At 39.4% G+C, this 17814-nt stretch overlaps 1 protein-coding gene across 1 annotated transcript in view; it reads right to left on the bottom strand.

Annotated features, from left to right (window-relative positions):
- Positions 1 to 14988, bottom strand: part of COL6A5 (collagen type VI alpha 5 chain) — a 130940-nt gene extending 115952 nt beyond the window's left edge. The window contains exon 1 of the mRNA XM_014859456.3: positions 14652 to 14988. The gene's annotated coding sequence lies outside the window, so the exon portion shown is untranslated. The remainder of the gene's footprint in view (positions 1 to 14651) is intronic.
- Positions 14989 to 17814: the final 2826 nt, after the last annotated feature.

The raw sequence follows: 17814 nt of genomic DNA, 5'->3' as shown, positions 1-17814 counted from the left end.
ACCAGAAATTAACCATGAAGACACAGAAATCTATAACCTAAATGACAGAGAATTCCAAGTACCTATCAGTGAAAAACTCAATGAGTTGAAAGAGAATGCAGATAGACAATACAATGAGTTTATGAGCTACTTCACAAAAGAGATTGAAACTATAAAGAATAATAATCAGACTAACAATAATCAGAATTATTGGAGACGAAAAACACAATGGATGAGACAAAGAAGAAAACAGATTCCCTGAACAGCAGAGGTGATAACATCAAGGAACAATCAGCATAATTGAGGATAAAAACATAGAAATGCCTCAGAAGGAGGACTAGAGAGAACTAAGACTAAGAAGAAATGAAGAAAGTCTCTGAGAAATATCCAACTCAATTAGGAAATGCAACATAAGAATTACAGGTATTCCAGAGGGAGAAGAGAAGGAGAACGAAGTAGAAAGTGTGTTCAAAGAAATAATATCACATAACTTTCCAAACCTGGGGAAAGAGATGGAAATACATGTTAAAGTGGCCATCAGATTTCCTAACTATGTCAATGAAAAAGGACCTACTGCAAGGCATATAGCAGTGAAGCTGGCAAAAGTCAATGACAAAGAAAAAACACTAAGGGCAGCAAGGCAGAAGAAAGTAACTTACAAAGGAACCCCTATCAAGCTTTCAGCGAATTTCTCAGTAGAAACCTTACAGACTAGAAGACAGTGGAATGATATATCCAAATCTTTCAAAGACAAAGACTTTTAGGCAAGAATACTCTATCCAGCAAAAATATCCTTCAGATTTGATAGAGAAACAAAAACTTCCCCAGACAAACAAAAGCTAAGGGAGTTCATTGCCACAAGACCCCTCCTACAAGAAATCCTAAACAAGGCCCTCATACCTGAAAAGAAAACAAGAAAGTTGTTACAAATCTGTAAGCATTGAGATGAATAGGCAGACAAAATCAGAAAATTGGAGCTATCCATCAGGACAGGTTAGCAAATACTCAGATAAAACATTTAAGGTAAAGGGACAGAAAATGCAAAAAACAAAGACAATCTTGTCATTTTAACCACAAATTCACAACACAAGACAAAATAAGATGTGACAAAAACAACTTAGGAAGGGAAGAGGAAAGGGACTGAACTGGTTTAGTCTGAGAAAATGAGGTCATCAGAAATTGGACTATCTCATCTATGAGATTTTTCATATAAACTTCACAATAACCACTAAACAAATACATAGCACAGAGAGACAAATAATAAATAAGGATAAAACTAATAAAACCAGTGTAGAAATCTACCCAACTGAATTGGTAGTCTGAAATGCACATGACGAGAAACAAAGGAAATGCAGGAGAATCAGAAAACAAGCAATAAAATGGCAGCATTAAGCTCTCATATATCAATAATCACCCTCAATATAAAGGGATTGAAGATCCAATAAAAAGACACAGAGTGGCAAGATGGATTAAAGAACAAGACCCAATAATATGCTGCCTCCAGGAAACACATCTCAGCTCCAACGACAAACACAGGCTCAGAATGAAGGGATGGAAGATGATACTCCAAGCTAATGGCAAACAAAAGACAGCAGGTGTTGCAATACTTAGACAAAGTAGACCTCAAAATAAGACAGGTAAAGAGAGACAAAGAGGGGCAGTATATAATGATAGAAGGGACACTCCACCAAGAAAACATAACACTTACAAATGTCTATGCACCCAAAACAGGAGCACCAAAGTACAGAAAGCAACTATTAGCAACCCTAAAATGAGATGTTAACAAGAAAAAAAATAATAGTAGGGGACCTCAACACTCCACTCACATAAATGGATAGCTCAACCAAACAGAAAGTCAACAAGGAAACAGTGGAATTAAATGAAAAGTTAGACCAGATGGACTTAATAGATATATATATAGAACACTCCATCCCAAAACAGCAGAATACACATTATCTCAAGTGTGCATGGAACATTCTAAAGGATAGACCATATGTTGAGAAATAAAGCAAGCCTCAATAAATTTAAGAAGATTGAAATAATAACAAGCATCTTTTCTGACCACAATGCTACGAAACTACAAATCAACTACAAGAAAAAAGCTGAGAAAAGGACAAAGATATGGAGACTGAACAACCAATAGATTAATTAATAAATCAAAGGAGAAATAAAAAAATATCTGGAGACAAACGAGAATGATAACATACCATACCAACTCATATGAGGTGCAGCAAAAATGATACTAACAGGGAAATTCATTGCAATACAGGCTTACCTTAACAAACAAGAAAAATCCCAAATAAGCAATCTCAAACTGCACCTAACTGAATTAGAAAAAGAACAAACAAGGCCCAAAGTCAGCAGAAGGAGGGAAATAACAAAAATCAGAGCAGAAATAACTGTAATTGAAAAAAAAAAGAGACAGTAGAAAGAATCAATGAAATGAAGAGCTAGTTCTTTGATAAGATAAACAAAATTGACAAAACCCTAGCCAGACTTACAAGGAAAAAGAGGGAGAAAACTCAAACAAATAAAATTAGAAATGAAAGAAGAGAAATTACAATGGATACCACAGAAATACAAATGATTATAAGAGAATACTATGAAAAGCTGTATGCCAACAAATTGGACAATCTAGAAGAAATGGATAAATTCTTAGACTCTTACAACCTCCCAAAGCTGAATCAAGAAGAAACAGAGAATCTGAATAGACCAATCACAAGTAAAGAGATTGAAACAGTAATCAAAAACATTCCCCCCAAAAAAGGCCAGGTGCGGACAGCTTCCCTGGAGAAGTCTACCAAATGTTCAAAGAAGATCTAATACCTATCCTTCTCAAACTATTGCAAAAAATTAGGGAAGACAGGACACTTCCTAACACATTTTATGAGGCTAACATCACTCTGATACCAAAGCCTGACAAAGACAACACATAAAAGGAAAACTACAGGCCAATATCACTGGTGAACAGATGCAAAAGTCCTCAGTAATATATTGGCAATGTGAATACAGAAATACATTAAAAAGATCATACACTATGATCAAGTGGGATTTATACCAGGGACACAGGGATGGTTCAGCATCCACAAATCAATCAGTGTGATATACCACATTAACAAAAGGAAGAATGAAAACCACATGATCATCTCAATAGACTCAGAGAAAGGATTTGACAAGATCCAACTGGCATTCATGATAAAAACTCTTAACAAAATGGGGATAGAAGGAAACTACCTCAACATAATAAAGGCTATATATGACAAACCTACAGCCACCATCATGCTCAATGGGGAAAAACTGAAAGCCATCCCTCTGAGAAGAGGAATAAGACAAAGGTGCCCACTCTCACCACTCTTATTCAACATTGTACTGGAGGTTTGGGGAAGAGCAATTAGGCAGGAAAAAGGAATTAAAGAAATACAAATAGGAAATGAAGAAGTGACACTCTCACTGTTTGCAGATGACATGATCTTATATATAGAAAACCCTAAAGAATCCATTGGAAAACTATTAGAATTAATCAACAACTACAGTAAAGTGGCAGGGTACAAAATCCACTTACAAAAATCAGTTGCATTTCTATACTCTAATAACAAACTAACAGAAAGAGAACTCAAGAATACAATTCCATTTACAATTGCAACAAAAAGAATAAAATATCTACGAATAAATTTAACCAAGAAGGTGAAAGACCTATACAATGAAAACTATAGGACATTACTGAAAGAAATGGAGATATTCCATGCACATGGATCAGAAGAATAAACATAGTTAACATGTCCATACTACCCAAATCAATCTACAGATTCAGTGTAATCCCAATCAGAATACCAATGACATTCTTCACAGAAATAGAACAAAGAATCCTAAAATTCATATGGGGCAACAAAAGACCCCAAATAGCTAAAGTAATCCTGAGAAAAAAAGAAGAAAGCTGGAGGGGCTGGCTCGGTGGTGCAGGGGTTAAGTTTGCACCTTCCGCTTCAGTGGCCCAGGGTTCACTGGTTCGGATCCCAAGTGTGGAGCTATGCACTGCTTGTCAAGCCATACTGTGGCAGGTGTCCCACATGTAAAGTAGAGGAAGATGGGCACAGATGTTAGCTCAGGGCCAGTCTTCCTCAGCAAAAAGAGGAGGATTGGCAGCAGATGTTAGCTCAGGGCTAATCTTCCTCAAAAAAAAAATAGAAAGAAAGCTGGAGGCATCACAATCCGTGACTTCAAAATGTACTACAAAGCTGCAGTAATCAGCATGGCAGTGGCACAAAAACAGACATACAGATCAATGTAACAGAATTAAAAGAAATAAAACCACACATCTATGGACAGCTAATCTTTGACAAAGGATCCAAGAACATACAATGGAGAAAGGAAATTCTCTTCAATAAATCCTGTTGGGAAAACTGGGCAGCCACATGCAAAAGAATGAAAGAAGACCGTTATCTTACGCCATACACAAAAATAGACTGAAAATGGATCAAAGACTTGAAGGTAAGACAGGAAACCATAAAACTTCTAGAAGAAAATATAGGTAGTACACTCTTTGATATCCATCTTAAAAGGATCTTCTTGAATACCATGTCTTCTTGGACAAGGGAAACAAAAGAAAAACTAAACAAGTGGGACTTCATCAGACTAAACAGCTTCTGCAAGGCAAAGGAAACTAGGATCAAAACAAAAAGACAACCCACCAACTTGGAGAAAATATTTGCAAATCTTATATTTGACAAAGGGTTAATCTCCATAAGAACTCACACAACTGAACAACAACAAAACCCGACCAAAACATGGGTAAAGTATATGAACAGACCTTTCTCCAGAGAAGATATACAGATGGCCACTAGGCACATGAAAAGATGTTCAACATCATTAATCATTAGGGAAATGCAAATGAAAACTACACTAAGATAGCACCTTACACTCATTAAAATGGCTATAATCACTAAGACAATGAACAACAAGTGTTGGAGAGGGTGTGGATCAAAGGGAACACTCATACACTGCTTATGGGAATGCAAACAAGTGCAGCCTCTATGGAAAACAGATTGGAGATTTCTCAAAAAACTTAAAATGGAAATACCATATGGCCCAGCTATCCCACTACTTGGTATCTATCCAAACATCTTGAAATCAACAATTAAAAGCAACTTATGTACCCCTATGTTCATTGCAGCATTATTCACAACAGCCAAGCCATGGAAGCAACCCAAGTGCCCATCAACGGATGATTGGATAAAAAAGATGTGGTATGTATACACAATGGAATACTACTCAGCCATAAAAAAGACAAAATCATCCCATTTGCAACAATATGGACGGACCTGGAGGATATTATGTTAAGTGAAATAAGCCAGATGGAGAAAGACAAACACCAGATAATTTCATTTGTATGTGGAAGATAAACATACTCATGAACAAACACAACAGTTCAGTGCTTACTGGGGGAAGGAAGCTGGGAGGTGGGTACAGGGGGTGAAGGGGAGTACCTATATGGTGATGGACAAGTAATAATGTACAGCTGAAATCTCGCAATGTTGTGAACTATTACGAACTCCAAAACAAAGTGAGGCAAAAACCAAAGAACTACAAGAAGAAACAGATGAATCCACTATTATAGTTGAAGACTTTAACACCCCTCTATCAGAAATGGGCAGATCCAGCAGGCAGAAAATCAGTAAGAACATAGTTGAACTCAATAGCACTGTCAATCAAATGGATATAACTGACATCTACAGAATACTTCATCCAACCATAGCAAAATACATGTTCTTCTCAAGCTCACATGTAACACTTACCAAGGTAGACCACATTTTACTTTATTTTATTTTTGAGGAAGATTAGCCCTGAACTAACATCCACCACAAATCCTCCTCTTTTTGCTGAGGAAGACTGGCCCTGAGCTAACATCTGTGCCCATCTTTCTCTACTTTGTACGTGGGACGCCCGCCACAGCATGGCTCGACAAGTGGTGCATAGGACCACACCCAGGATCTGAACCAGTGAACCCCAGGCCGCTGAAGTGGAATGTGTGAACTTAACTTCTGTGCCACTGGGCCAGCCCACATTTTGACCTATAAAACACACCTTAACAAATTTAAAGGAATAGAAATTATACAATGTCTCCTCTAAGACCACAGTGGGATTAAACTAGAAATTAATAATAGGAAGATGGCTGGAAAAATCCCAAAATACTTGGAGATTAAACAACAAACTTCTAAACAGCACATGGGTCAAATAGAAATCTCAAAAGAAATTTTAAAATATTTAAAACTAAATGAAAATTTAAAAACAACTTATCAAAATTTGTAGGATACAGCAAAAGTAGTACTTAGAGGGAAATCTATAGCATTGAATGCATATATCAGAAAAGCAGAAAAATTTAAATTCAATCATCTAAACATCATCTAAGCATCCGCCTTAGGAAAATTTTTAAAAGAAGAGAAAATTAAATCCAAAGTAAGCAGCAGAAAAGAAAAAATAAAAATGGAGCAGAAATCAATGACATTGAAAACAGGAAATCAATAGAGAAAAGCAATAAAACCAGAAGCTGATTCTTTGAAAAGATCAATAAAATTGATAAGCCTCTAGCCAGGCTAACTAAGAAAAAAAGCGGGGACATCAGAAAGGAAATACGGGACATCACTCTAGACCCCATGGACATTAAAAGGATGATCAAGGAATACTATGAACAACTCCACGCTCACAAGTTTGATAACCTAGGTGAAGTGGACAGATTTTTGAAACACAATGTGCCAAAACTCACACAAGAAGAAATAGACAATCTGAATAGACCTACATCTATTAAAGAAATTAAATTAATACCCTTACAAAACAGAATGCACCAGAGTCAGATAGGTTTACTGGCGAATTATACCAGATACTTAAGGAAAAATGATAGCAATTCTCTACAATCTCCTCTAGAAAACAGAAGCAAAGAGAATACTTCCTAAATCATTCTATCAGGCCAGGATTACCCTTTTGTCAAAATCAGACAAAGATTACAAGAAAAAGAAAACTAGAGACCAATGTCCTTATGAAGATAAATGTAAAAATCCTCCAAAAGAATGTCATCAAATCAAAGCCAACAATGTATAAAAAGAATTATACACCATGACCAAGTGGTATTTATTCCAGGTATGTAAGGCTGGTTCAACATTCAAAAACCAATTTATGTAATCCATCACATCAACAGGCTACAGAAGAAAAGTTACATGATCATATCAACAGAAGCAGAAAAAGCATTCAACAAAATCCAACACTCATTCATGATTTATAAAAAAAATTCTTGGCAAACTAAGAATGGGGGGAACTTCTTCAACATGATAAACAACATCTACAGAAAACCTACAACTAGAGTCCAGCCCAGTGGCATGGTAGTTAAGTTTGTGTGCTCCACTTCGGTGGCCCATGGTTTGCAGGTTCAGATCCTGGGCATGGACCTATGCACTGCTCATCAAGCCATGTGTGGTGGCGTCCCACATACAAAAATAGAGAAAGATTGGCACAGATATTAGCTCAGGGCCAATCTTTCTCACACACACAAAAAACAACAGAAAATTTACAGCTAACGTCATACTGAATGGTGAGAAACTAGATGCCTTCTCACTAAGATCAAGAACAAGGCAAGTATGTTGCCTCTCACCCCTCCTTTTCAACATTGTACTGGAAGTCCTAGTTAATGAAATAAGACACAAAAAGGTTATAAAAGGCACACAGATTGCCAAGGAAGAAACATGGCTAGCTTTGTTTGCAGATGATCTGATTACATATGTAGAAAATTCCAGAGAATTAGCAAAAAAACCTCCTGGAACTAAGTGATCATACTATCATTATGTGACCTTTGATTATAGTTTGTGCCATCACTAGAATGTAAACTCCATCAGAGAAGGACATTTGCTTTGGCTCATTGTTGTATCCACAGTCTTTACCAGTACCTGGTCAATAGTTAGCACTCAATAACTATTGGTTAAAAAAAAATCTTCCTCCTTTTTGCTTGAGGAAGATTAGCACTGAGCTAACATCTGTGCTGATCTTCCTCTATTTTGTATGTGGGATGCCTCCACAGCAAGGCTGATGAGTGGAGTAGGTCTATGCTTGGATCTAAACCTGTGAACCTGGGCCGCCAAAGGGAAACACGCAGAACTTTTAACCACTTGGCCACAGGGCCGGCCCCCTGGATTCAGCTTTGTGTGTGTGTGTGCGTGTGTGTGTGAGGAAGATTGGCCCTGAGCTAACATCTGTTGCCAACCTTCCTGTTTTTGCCTGAGGAAGATTGTTGCTGAGCTAACATCATGTGCCCATCTTCCTCTATTTTATGTGGGATCCCACCACAGTGTGGCTTGACAAGCAATGCCAGGTCAGCACCTGGGATCCAAACCCATGAACCCTGGGCTGCTGAAGTGGAGCATGCAAATTTAACCACTACACCACCAGGTTGGCCCCTAGATTCAGCTTTTTAATACCATCTAAGAATCTTTTTCTTTTAAAAGATGAATGTAACTATTTTTATTTTATATTATAAACTATATGTTTGGGCTTACTTCTCTTAACTTTATTTTATATACTATCCTTTACTTTTCCCTACTGTTTCTTTTGTTTAACTTTTTTCCTTATCATCTGCTTTCTTATTTTCTATTTCCTCTCCATTAATCATTAATTTGGAAGAATATATATCAGGTTTTTTTACTTAAAATAAACTAAGTAAAATTATTTGTAAATAAAGTGTTTTAATGTATATTTCTAAATTCATCAATTTTAGAAATGAAACAATATTTATGACGACCCATGAAAGATGAGAAAATTAGTTGGCTTACATCTCCTTCCTCTTCTTTAATTTTTTGTTTGCATTTATGGGGGCAAGGGGAGTCTCCCCATCTATTATCATGAAATTATCTTTTATACTTTAGGTTTTTTATACTGTAGCTTTTCTTTCAAGAATTATAATTCTTGCTTTGTGATCACAATGCCATGGTTATTTAAATTTTATTTCTAAGTTTAAACAGAATTAATGGGCCCTGTAAGTCCATATACATTCTTGGGTTCTTTATTCTAATTCTTCTATGTGCCACCTAAAGTGACCAGATCAGCATTGTCCAATAGAAATAGAACACAAGCCACACATGTAATTTTAAATTTTTTAGTAGCCACATTAGCAAAGAAATAAGTGAAATTAATTAAATAATATATTTTATTTAACCCAATATCTGCAAACTACTATAATTTCAATGTGTAATCAATATATAAATGATTAGTGAGACACTTTGCATTCTTTTTTTCATACTAAGTCCTCGAAATCTGTGTGTTTTACTCGTATAGCACATCTCAACTCAGACCAGTCACATTTCAAGTGCCACATACGGTGAGTGGCTACATACTGGACAGCACAGCTATAGATCCTGGTACACACAGAAAATGACAACGTTCTTTATGTCCTTAGCCCAAAGCCTTCCACCCCACAGCCCCAGGCTAAGGAGACCAATGTCTCAGCACATCCATAGTCCTTACGAGGCACACCAATTAGAAAGCGCTGGCTGGATGACTTTTAGGAAGTGGTTAATTAAGACAGTGTTTCTCAAGTTTTAATATACACAGGAATTACCCGGGCTTCTTGTTAACATGCAGGCTCTGAGTCAGTAGCTCTGGAGTGAGCCCTGAGATTCTGCATTTTTAACAAGCTCCTAGAGGATGCTGGTCCTCAGAAAGCACTTGAGTAGCAAGGGATGAGGTTATATATACTGAGGTTTGGCCTCACTGAGAATGTCTTCCTGATACCTTTTCAATTGGCCACATAGAGGAACCTAAATCAGTGCTCTCTAATAGAAATATAACACAAGGCAAATATAGAATGTGGCTAGGGAATTCTCAGGTTTCATTTCTTTCATTTCCTCTCTAAGCTCTGTGTCATTGAGTCATTGCCTTCTGTTTTCTGATGTTGCTGAGATAATTTATACAGCCTAATTTATTTTATTTTTCTTACTGGATAGTTTATCTTTCATTCTGAATAACACCATATTAATCTTGATTTATTTTTTGTCTTTCCCTCTGGAACGTGATGAGACTTTTAATCTGCTAATTCAGATGTTCTTTTACTTTGGGAAAATTTTTATCTAATTCCATATTTTTTTCATATTTTAGTCTCAAATTGAGAAATATCACATGGGACAAGTTCATTTAGTGTATTATGGTTCCTTTTTATTTCGCCCAAAGCTATTTTCAAATCAACAATGCATCTTGATTAATCATTGTCTAGGATCAAAGAAATACAATATGTTTTATATTTATTTGCAGTTCCTTTTGTTCTATCTCTTTTTTTTTCAGAAAGTCTACATATCCTATGCTGTCTCTCTATTGTTTGTTTTCCATCACTATTATTCCTTATAACCATTTTTCTCTCTTTGTCTTTGTCCTCTGCAATCTATGAGATTTCTCCCAAAGCTTTCCTCTAAATCAAAACTCAGTTTTCCACAAGGTTGGTTTACATCTAGCTGCTTCTAATTTGGGTTTTGATTTTGTAATGGTTTTATTTTCCTTCTGTGCTTTCCTTGGCTTTGCCTTTTGTTATCTCTTGCATTTCTTTGAGACCTTTAACCTATGTTCTCTAATGCCTTAGAATTTAGAGTAATTTTATTCTGTTTCCAGGAATTCTGAATCTTTGTTTTGCATATAACAGATGCTTCCTTTTTCATTGGAAGCCTTTTTGCATAAGGCCCATACTGGTGCTTTGGGTTTTCTGTGCACCCTTTGAAGGTTTGTTGGGCGTGGGGATGGGGGAGGAAAGTTGAAGCAGCAGGGATCCAACAGGAGTTGGTCCTACACATTTCACATTCATAGTTCTCAACTAGTTTGTAGTATATTGGTACTAAGAATAGACATTTTCCTCTCATTATACTTTTTAGCTGCTTGTTACTAGTTTATAAAAAAGCTATAGATTTTTTTCTGGATTTATTTTATAGTCAGCTGTCTTAATTAACTCAATTAATTTTCATCGATTCTCTTAGCTATGGTCTATCTGGAACAGCAAGCACTTACGTATTTCTTATTATGTGCCAGTCACTATTCTTTGTTCTTTGTCATTACAACATCTCTATGAGTTGAGTCTTACTTTTCGCCCATGAGACAGAAGAAGAAAGTGATGTTAAGTATTCCACCCAAGTTCACACAGCTAGTAAGTGATAAAATGCTGATTTGAGCCCAGGTAGGTGGGCTCTTAAGTCATTACACTGTTTGCAAAATTTGACTATGTTATCTCTCTCTTTCCAATTTTTTTCCTTACCTTATTGCAATGGTTAAAATGAAGTATGCAAAGTATCTTCATCCTCTCATTTCTTCTACAACCTGCCCCGTCTCCATTAAGGAGATAGACCGATTAAGGGCATCAGAAAAGCTAAAGTCTACAGTAGCTCTATACTAACTGGGCCTGTACTCTTGGGCAAGGGTTTAATAATTCTAAGCCTCAACTTTCTCACCAATGAAGTGGTAATAAACACAACTACTTTTTTGTTCCCTCTCAGAATTACCGTGAGATTTAAATATAATCATTTTTGTAAATTGCTTCAAGACCTAGACAGAGATATCATTATTACTACAATTTCATACCCAGAGTCTTTCTATTTCAGGGGCCTGTCTGCTCCACTTGAACATCCTCAAGCCAACCAGTTGCCTAGAAACTTGTTATTATCACGTTTTTCTCTACCACCTTCTACTCCCCAATGCACACACATGTCCGAATCACTACCCATCACAACTGTTGTCACTTGCCAGTCTCCAAAGAACCATTCTTGTCCTTCATCCCTATTGCAGAGACTTCTAGTTGCCTACCCACTGTCCAATATTCCCTCTTTCTTTATCAACAGACCCTCTATATCGATGGATGGGGCAATGTGCACACGGCTATAAAAAAAATTTCCAAACCTCCTTTGCAGCTAAGGTTAGCCAATGAAATATACACAGAAGGTGAAAGACCCAGCAGAAAAGTACGCCTTTGTGCACTATAATTATGCCCATACCACTGACAAAAAGACTGAGGCTCAGAGAGGTAGTACAGCTTGCCCCAAAACTTGCAGTCTCATTGACGGCAAAGATGATGTTTTTTCCACTGAACTACACTGCCTTTATAAAGCCCTCATTCGACTATTCTGGTCTCTTCATGTCCCTTATTATCTTAGTTAACCATGCAGAGGGAGAAGGCTCAAGATGTTATCTGGACCCATCAAATAATGTGGAATTTACAATGGCCGTTCAGAGAACAAGTCTTGAATTACAGTATGCCCCCAAAGAGTTCCTTGAAGGATCAGAATTCAAACAGGTCAGAGGAATCTAGGACAGTACCATAGGGCAGTGGGGATTGACAGCAGTGACAAAAATGCTGGCAACTGCCACACATACCACCAGCTAGTGCTCCCTCATAAGGTAGACATGTAGCTTGTTTGGATCTTAGGTCCTGGCTTTGCCCAGTGCCCACATCCTCCTCCTCGGCACTTGCTCAGAGAAGACCTGAATCTGACATCCTACAAGATTGATCCTACAGGGGCATCCTCAAAGCAAACTGCAATGCCATGAAAAGCACACATCTCAAGGGAATTCCTGTCCCCTACTGCCGCAGCTAGAGGGTTCTGGGTAAATGTTCCAGGGTTAAAAATTCTTCCCTTTTGGAAGGTGATTTGAACTTGAAGGAGGAAAATCATAATATAAAATACCATGAAAATAAGACATATGTTGTAAATCTTATACCCTGTTATAGGAGGATGCTAAGTATATGCTCTTTAAATACTTAGAAACAAGCTCTGTGTGCACACATGATTCAAGATAGGAAATATTTACAGTGACAAACTTTTTATTTTCACAGACTCATGACATTCTTAGCAATGGCTTCAATTTTACCAACATTTCCAAAGTTGTTTTCAAACAGAAGTTAGTCTTTAAAATCCATGAACAAACCATTTAGATGTCTTAACTTAAAACATGCATATATAATTAAATATATGCTCATTATATTCAGTATTTCCTCTGCTTTAACATATTAATAAAGATCCAACATTGTAACCGTACAGCAGGTAGGGAACTCCAGGGATCTGCTTTGAAATAATGCTGGAGAGTGTCACATCAAAACCACACATCCTGCATCCACCCACTGAAGAGAGGGGAAAACTGAGAAACATCCACAGCATTTGCCACAGAGTCTCAGAATAAGTCAATAGTGGATTTTGACTAAATATTTAAATTAAGCCACTGAAGGAGACGAGGAATAACAAAAAACACAACTGATAGAAAATCATGCATAGAACCTTCATCATCAAATATCTCATGTGTGAGGTTCTCAGCAGCGGTGAAGAGCCTGCGTCATCAGCAGGAATGGTTCAGAACCTTGGAGAATGGAAAATTGCATCATTTGGATCTACACGGCATGCATATTTGTTTCTAAGGGGTTTTCCCATAGCAACCGATTTCTTCTCAGCGTTTGTTATGCGGCAGCTAGTGCTGGCACTGGACTCATCAGAGAAGATGACAAATTGTCTTTCTCACTTTGATTCATAAGAAATCTCAGGATCCCAGGCCAGCGGTGTCGGAGTGGTTAAATTCACCCGCTCGCTTCGGTGAGCGGTTTCCCGGGTTGGGATCCTGGGCGTGGACATGGCACCGCTCATCAGGCCATATTGAGGCAGCGTCCCACATGCCATAACTAGAGGGACACACAACTAAAAATATACAACTATATACTGGGAGGATTCAGGGAGAAAAAAGCAGAAAAAAAAGAAATTTCAGAATCCCTATTTATTCTACTCATAAAATGTATCAAGTAAATTTTAATACAAAGATTAAAAAATACGTCTAGTCAATGTGAATTTTTCTTAGGGATTTTTGTTCAGAACTCACAAAGTAAATACATCTCTTCCAAAATATTGAATCTGGCATTCTGGGTTAACAACAATAACAAAAAATTAACTTCAGAAGGAACATTTAAATAACAAAACCCAAAATAAATGTGAGGTACCGCAAATTACAAAGATCTGGTTAAAGAAATAATATGGCACCAGTTCGGAGATTCCAAGAGCATGTGACTCCCTCCCTCCCTTTGAAAGAACCTTGCTTGGAGCCTTGTACATAGTGGAAACTCAAAAACGTTTGCTAAAGCCATGAGTGTTGTTTTGAGGAAATCTGGACCATCACAGTTCACAGTCTGCAACAGAATAGCAATTCCCACAAACCATGAGTGTTTCTGTATCTGAACATACCCCAGTATCTAATGCCAAGCGTCGGACTACACGACCTCTAAAGCAGTGGTTATCTACCTCGAGCTCCATCACAGTCCAGTGGAGGGCTTGTTAAAACACACCTTCCCGGGCCCCACTCCCAGAGATTCTGGTTCAGCAGCTCTAAGGTGAAGCCCATGAATTTGCTTTTCGAACAAGGTCTTAATGGATGGTGATAGTGCTAGTCCTTGGGCTACATTTCGAATAGCACTGCTCTATCGTCTTTCCAATTCTAACAGTCTAGCCTTTAAGAGCCTTGTCTCAACCATTTGCAAAAGTCCTTACAGCCCAGAATTTTAGTGCATCCTACCTCCTACCGGTACAAAATCACCGGCAGGGTAATAGCCTCTTCACACCTGCATATCTCTGCCCTCAGCGCCATCCTCCGCCCGCCTCTGGTCCCAAGCCCCGGCACTTCCCACTCACCGAACTCTCCCCGGGTTTGGGGACGCTCAGAACCCTGGAGCCCGCGCCCAGCTCTTCAGAGAGCGCCCTGCCCGCGCGCCTCGGCTGGCGGGGCCTCGCCGCAGCCGCAGGTGGCCCGAGGAGCGCGCCCGGGGCTCTCTTAAGCCGGCACTGCCCCTTGACCTGCGCCTGGCTCTCCCCTGCGGCCTGGGGCTTTCAACTCCCTGCGGTTTTTCTGAGTGTCCCGGGACGCTCCAGCTGCCTGTTGGCTTTGTGCACAGCGGCTTGCAGCCAATTTCAGGGAAGCCGTGGGCCGCCAAAGGAATTTGAGAAAGCGGAGTTTCTCAGAAACCGAGGGCAACTGTGATGTGCTGGCTGCGCAGCCGAGGTTACTGCTGCTGCTTGGGCTGAGGACTCGTCATGTAGCTCCAAGGGTTTTCTCAGCGGTTTCCGCAGACCCAGCCTACGGAGAACCAGAGAAAATTCCCAAAGTGGGGCAATCCTGTGGGAAGCGGGAGGTGGGGCGCAGAGAGAGCACCTATGCTAAGGGCAGGTAGCCGTTCTCTCCAGCAGCGTCCACGAAGGGCAGGGTTGGCCAATGGAGGAGGCAACGAAACTGAAGATGTAATTTAGCATATAGATCACCTGGAAGAACTCAGGAAGCATTGCCCGTTCTTAGACGAATGGCTCACCTTTTATGTTTGTTTCATTTTCAGGGACATGAGATTGTCGATGAAAACGTGTTCCTAGCTTGCGCAGTTGAATTCAGTCTATCACTGTACCGCTTCAGCTTCTTCAGGCTGCCAGTGAAGAGATGCTGAAATGACTTACATTGATGAAAGTCTATTAAAAGGCACAGAGGAAACAGGAGAGATGGGAGCTCCCCCTTGCCCAGCAAAGACCCCCGGGCACCAGGCTCTGGGTTCTGGGACTGCTTCTGAGGAAGTTAATTAGCGAGTTTCCAAGTATGCCTCCGAAGGAATGAGGTTGCAAGGATGGAGAGAAGGAAGTTGAATGAGGGCTGTCAGGGCTTTTTCCTTTTATTATTATTTTTAACAAAGAGAACATAAATTTGTATAAACTAATAACTGGTTTTCTGTTTGTTTTTGATTAATAAGGGGGAAAATGGTTTTCCTCAGAAGACTGGGTTTGCTCTAAGCCAAAGGTGTCCTGGACTTCCAGGATCCACTTGGTACAGTCAGGATTACAGGGCGTTCTGCACAGAACACCCTGAAATCTTGAATTTGAAGACAGTTCTGTTCAATTTTGGGAAGATGCCTCAGCCTGAACCACAGGCCTCAGAGCCCTGAAACCTGCCTCGCCTGGCTTCTCAATCCTGAGGTTTGCCTTTTGTGTATGTGTTGGGGGTGGAGAGGTATGCTGTGGGTGTCACCTGGCACCACCCACCAGAACTGTTCTGATTGTCAAACATGACCCTCCTCAACAATCCCCCAGGAGAAGTAATGAGTACCACCAGCACAACCCAATAAAAGCAGAATGGTGGGAGGAGATGGGGGGCCATGCGCTTTGTACATCACAGTGGTGGCAGATCAGAATTTGCCATCCAAAAATGTATCTCTTTGGCTTGACTATTTTTAAGAACAGAAACAAACTTTGGACCCCGCCCCACAATGGCCTAAAAGAATTAGAAATAGAAGGGTTTCTATTTTTATTATAGAATTATAAATATTATAGAACATTAAATATTCTATATTTATTTTATTTCTATTTAAGCTTCCTTCCAGGAAGAAGCTAATACCACAGAATAACTGTAATGTAGCGTAAAAAGTGTCTCTCAGGTCACAGTCTGTAGGTGGCCCATTTACGTCTCCATCTCCATGTAAATTGCCTCCCTCCCCCTTGAAGTCTCAAATCACTACCCCCAACACCCTCCTTTGTCTTTAGCTGAAGATGATATTTAAGATGAGAGCCTCTGCCATTTTGGTGAGTTACCCAGTTTCCTGGGTTTCTCCCAAGTATACAGGTTATAAAGCTTTGTTTGATTTTCTTCTGTTATTCTGTCTCGTGTAAACTTAATTCATAGCCCAGCCAGAAGGACCTAGAGTGGGCAGAGGAAATGTTCTTCTTCCTCTACAGTTTGGCCACTTGGACAGAGAAAACTTCACTGGCTGGACACTGCTTGCTCCTGGACATCTGCAGTGGAGAGATCCTGAACCCCTGACAAGAGCCAACAGGAGGCAAGAGTTCTTACCACATCAGTCTCCCAGATCTCTGCCTACAGGGTCCAATGGAAGTGAGAGTGGTGAGGTTTTTGATTTTCTACATTTAGATTAGCAGGAGAAAATACTGGTGAAGCTAGCTTCCTGGACTCGGTGACTCTAGGATTTGGTTGAGTAGTCGTTGGTTGTAGATCCTTTTCCTCCCAGAGATAGTGTTTTTCCTTGTCTCTGTCTTTTTGTCATTTGTCATAAGACACAGGCATCTCTATAAGCCTGTTGTCTGGGAATATGCACATAAGGTGAAAGCTATTGCTAAGTGCATCTTGGAAGCCAAAATGTCTACAAATTTCATGGGTGCAGGTTGAGCAGCTAAGAGCCATTAGGATGCTCATTACCTCAAGAAGCCTCCCATGAAAGGATGAATTAGTCATGGGACAGGGTAGATGACACAGATCCCCCTGCCAACTTCAAGAATATGTCCAAGCAACAGCAAGGTACTCTGTAAAGCACACACAATCCCCAACACCGTGGCACCTCCCTCCTAGCTATTATTCTGGCTCCAAGAGACCCAAGGCTTAGCCAAAGCTGTTAATGTCCATATAAGATGAGGTTTTTCTTTTGTCTTGTTCTGTGTCTTGAGAGCTTGACTTTGTGACCTTTCTGGTCTCTGCCACCCGGATGATGCATCTACCAGCACACATCTTGGTGGCCAGTCAAGTAGACTGGGGTTCCAGAACACACTCTCTTTGTCCAGCTGTGTCAGCTCTTGGGGAAGTTTGTCATAAGGGGTCCTAATTGCTTTCAAAAGGGGCCTTTGTTGCCTGAACCTTCATTGCTTTTGCACAATGCCTTTGCTTTCTTAGACTATTTTTGAGAGTGAACCTTCTGGATCTCTTTTGGGGATGCCTCTTGCACCCATGGTTAAGCTTATTGCTGTGAGTCACTGTTAAGATTCTACTTGTCAATGTGGCCAGACAATGGATCATTTAAATTGGAAAAAAATA

This window comes from Equus asinus, chromosome 21, assembly GCF_041296235.1.
Source record: "Equus asinus isolate D_3611 breed Donkey chromosome 21, EquAss-T2T_v2, whole genome shotgun sequence".
Taxonomy (NCBI): Eukaryota; Metazoa; Chordata; class Mammalia; order Perissodactyla; family Equidae; genus Equus; species Equus asinus.
The sequence above is the reverse complement of the archived record's forward strand: the minus strand, read 5'-3'. Positions and strand labels throughout refer to the sequence as shown.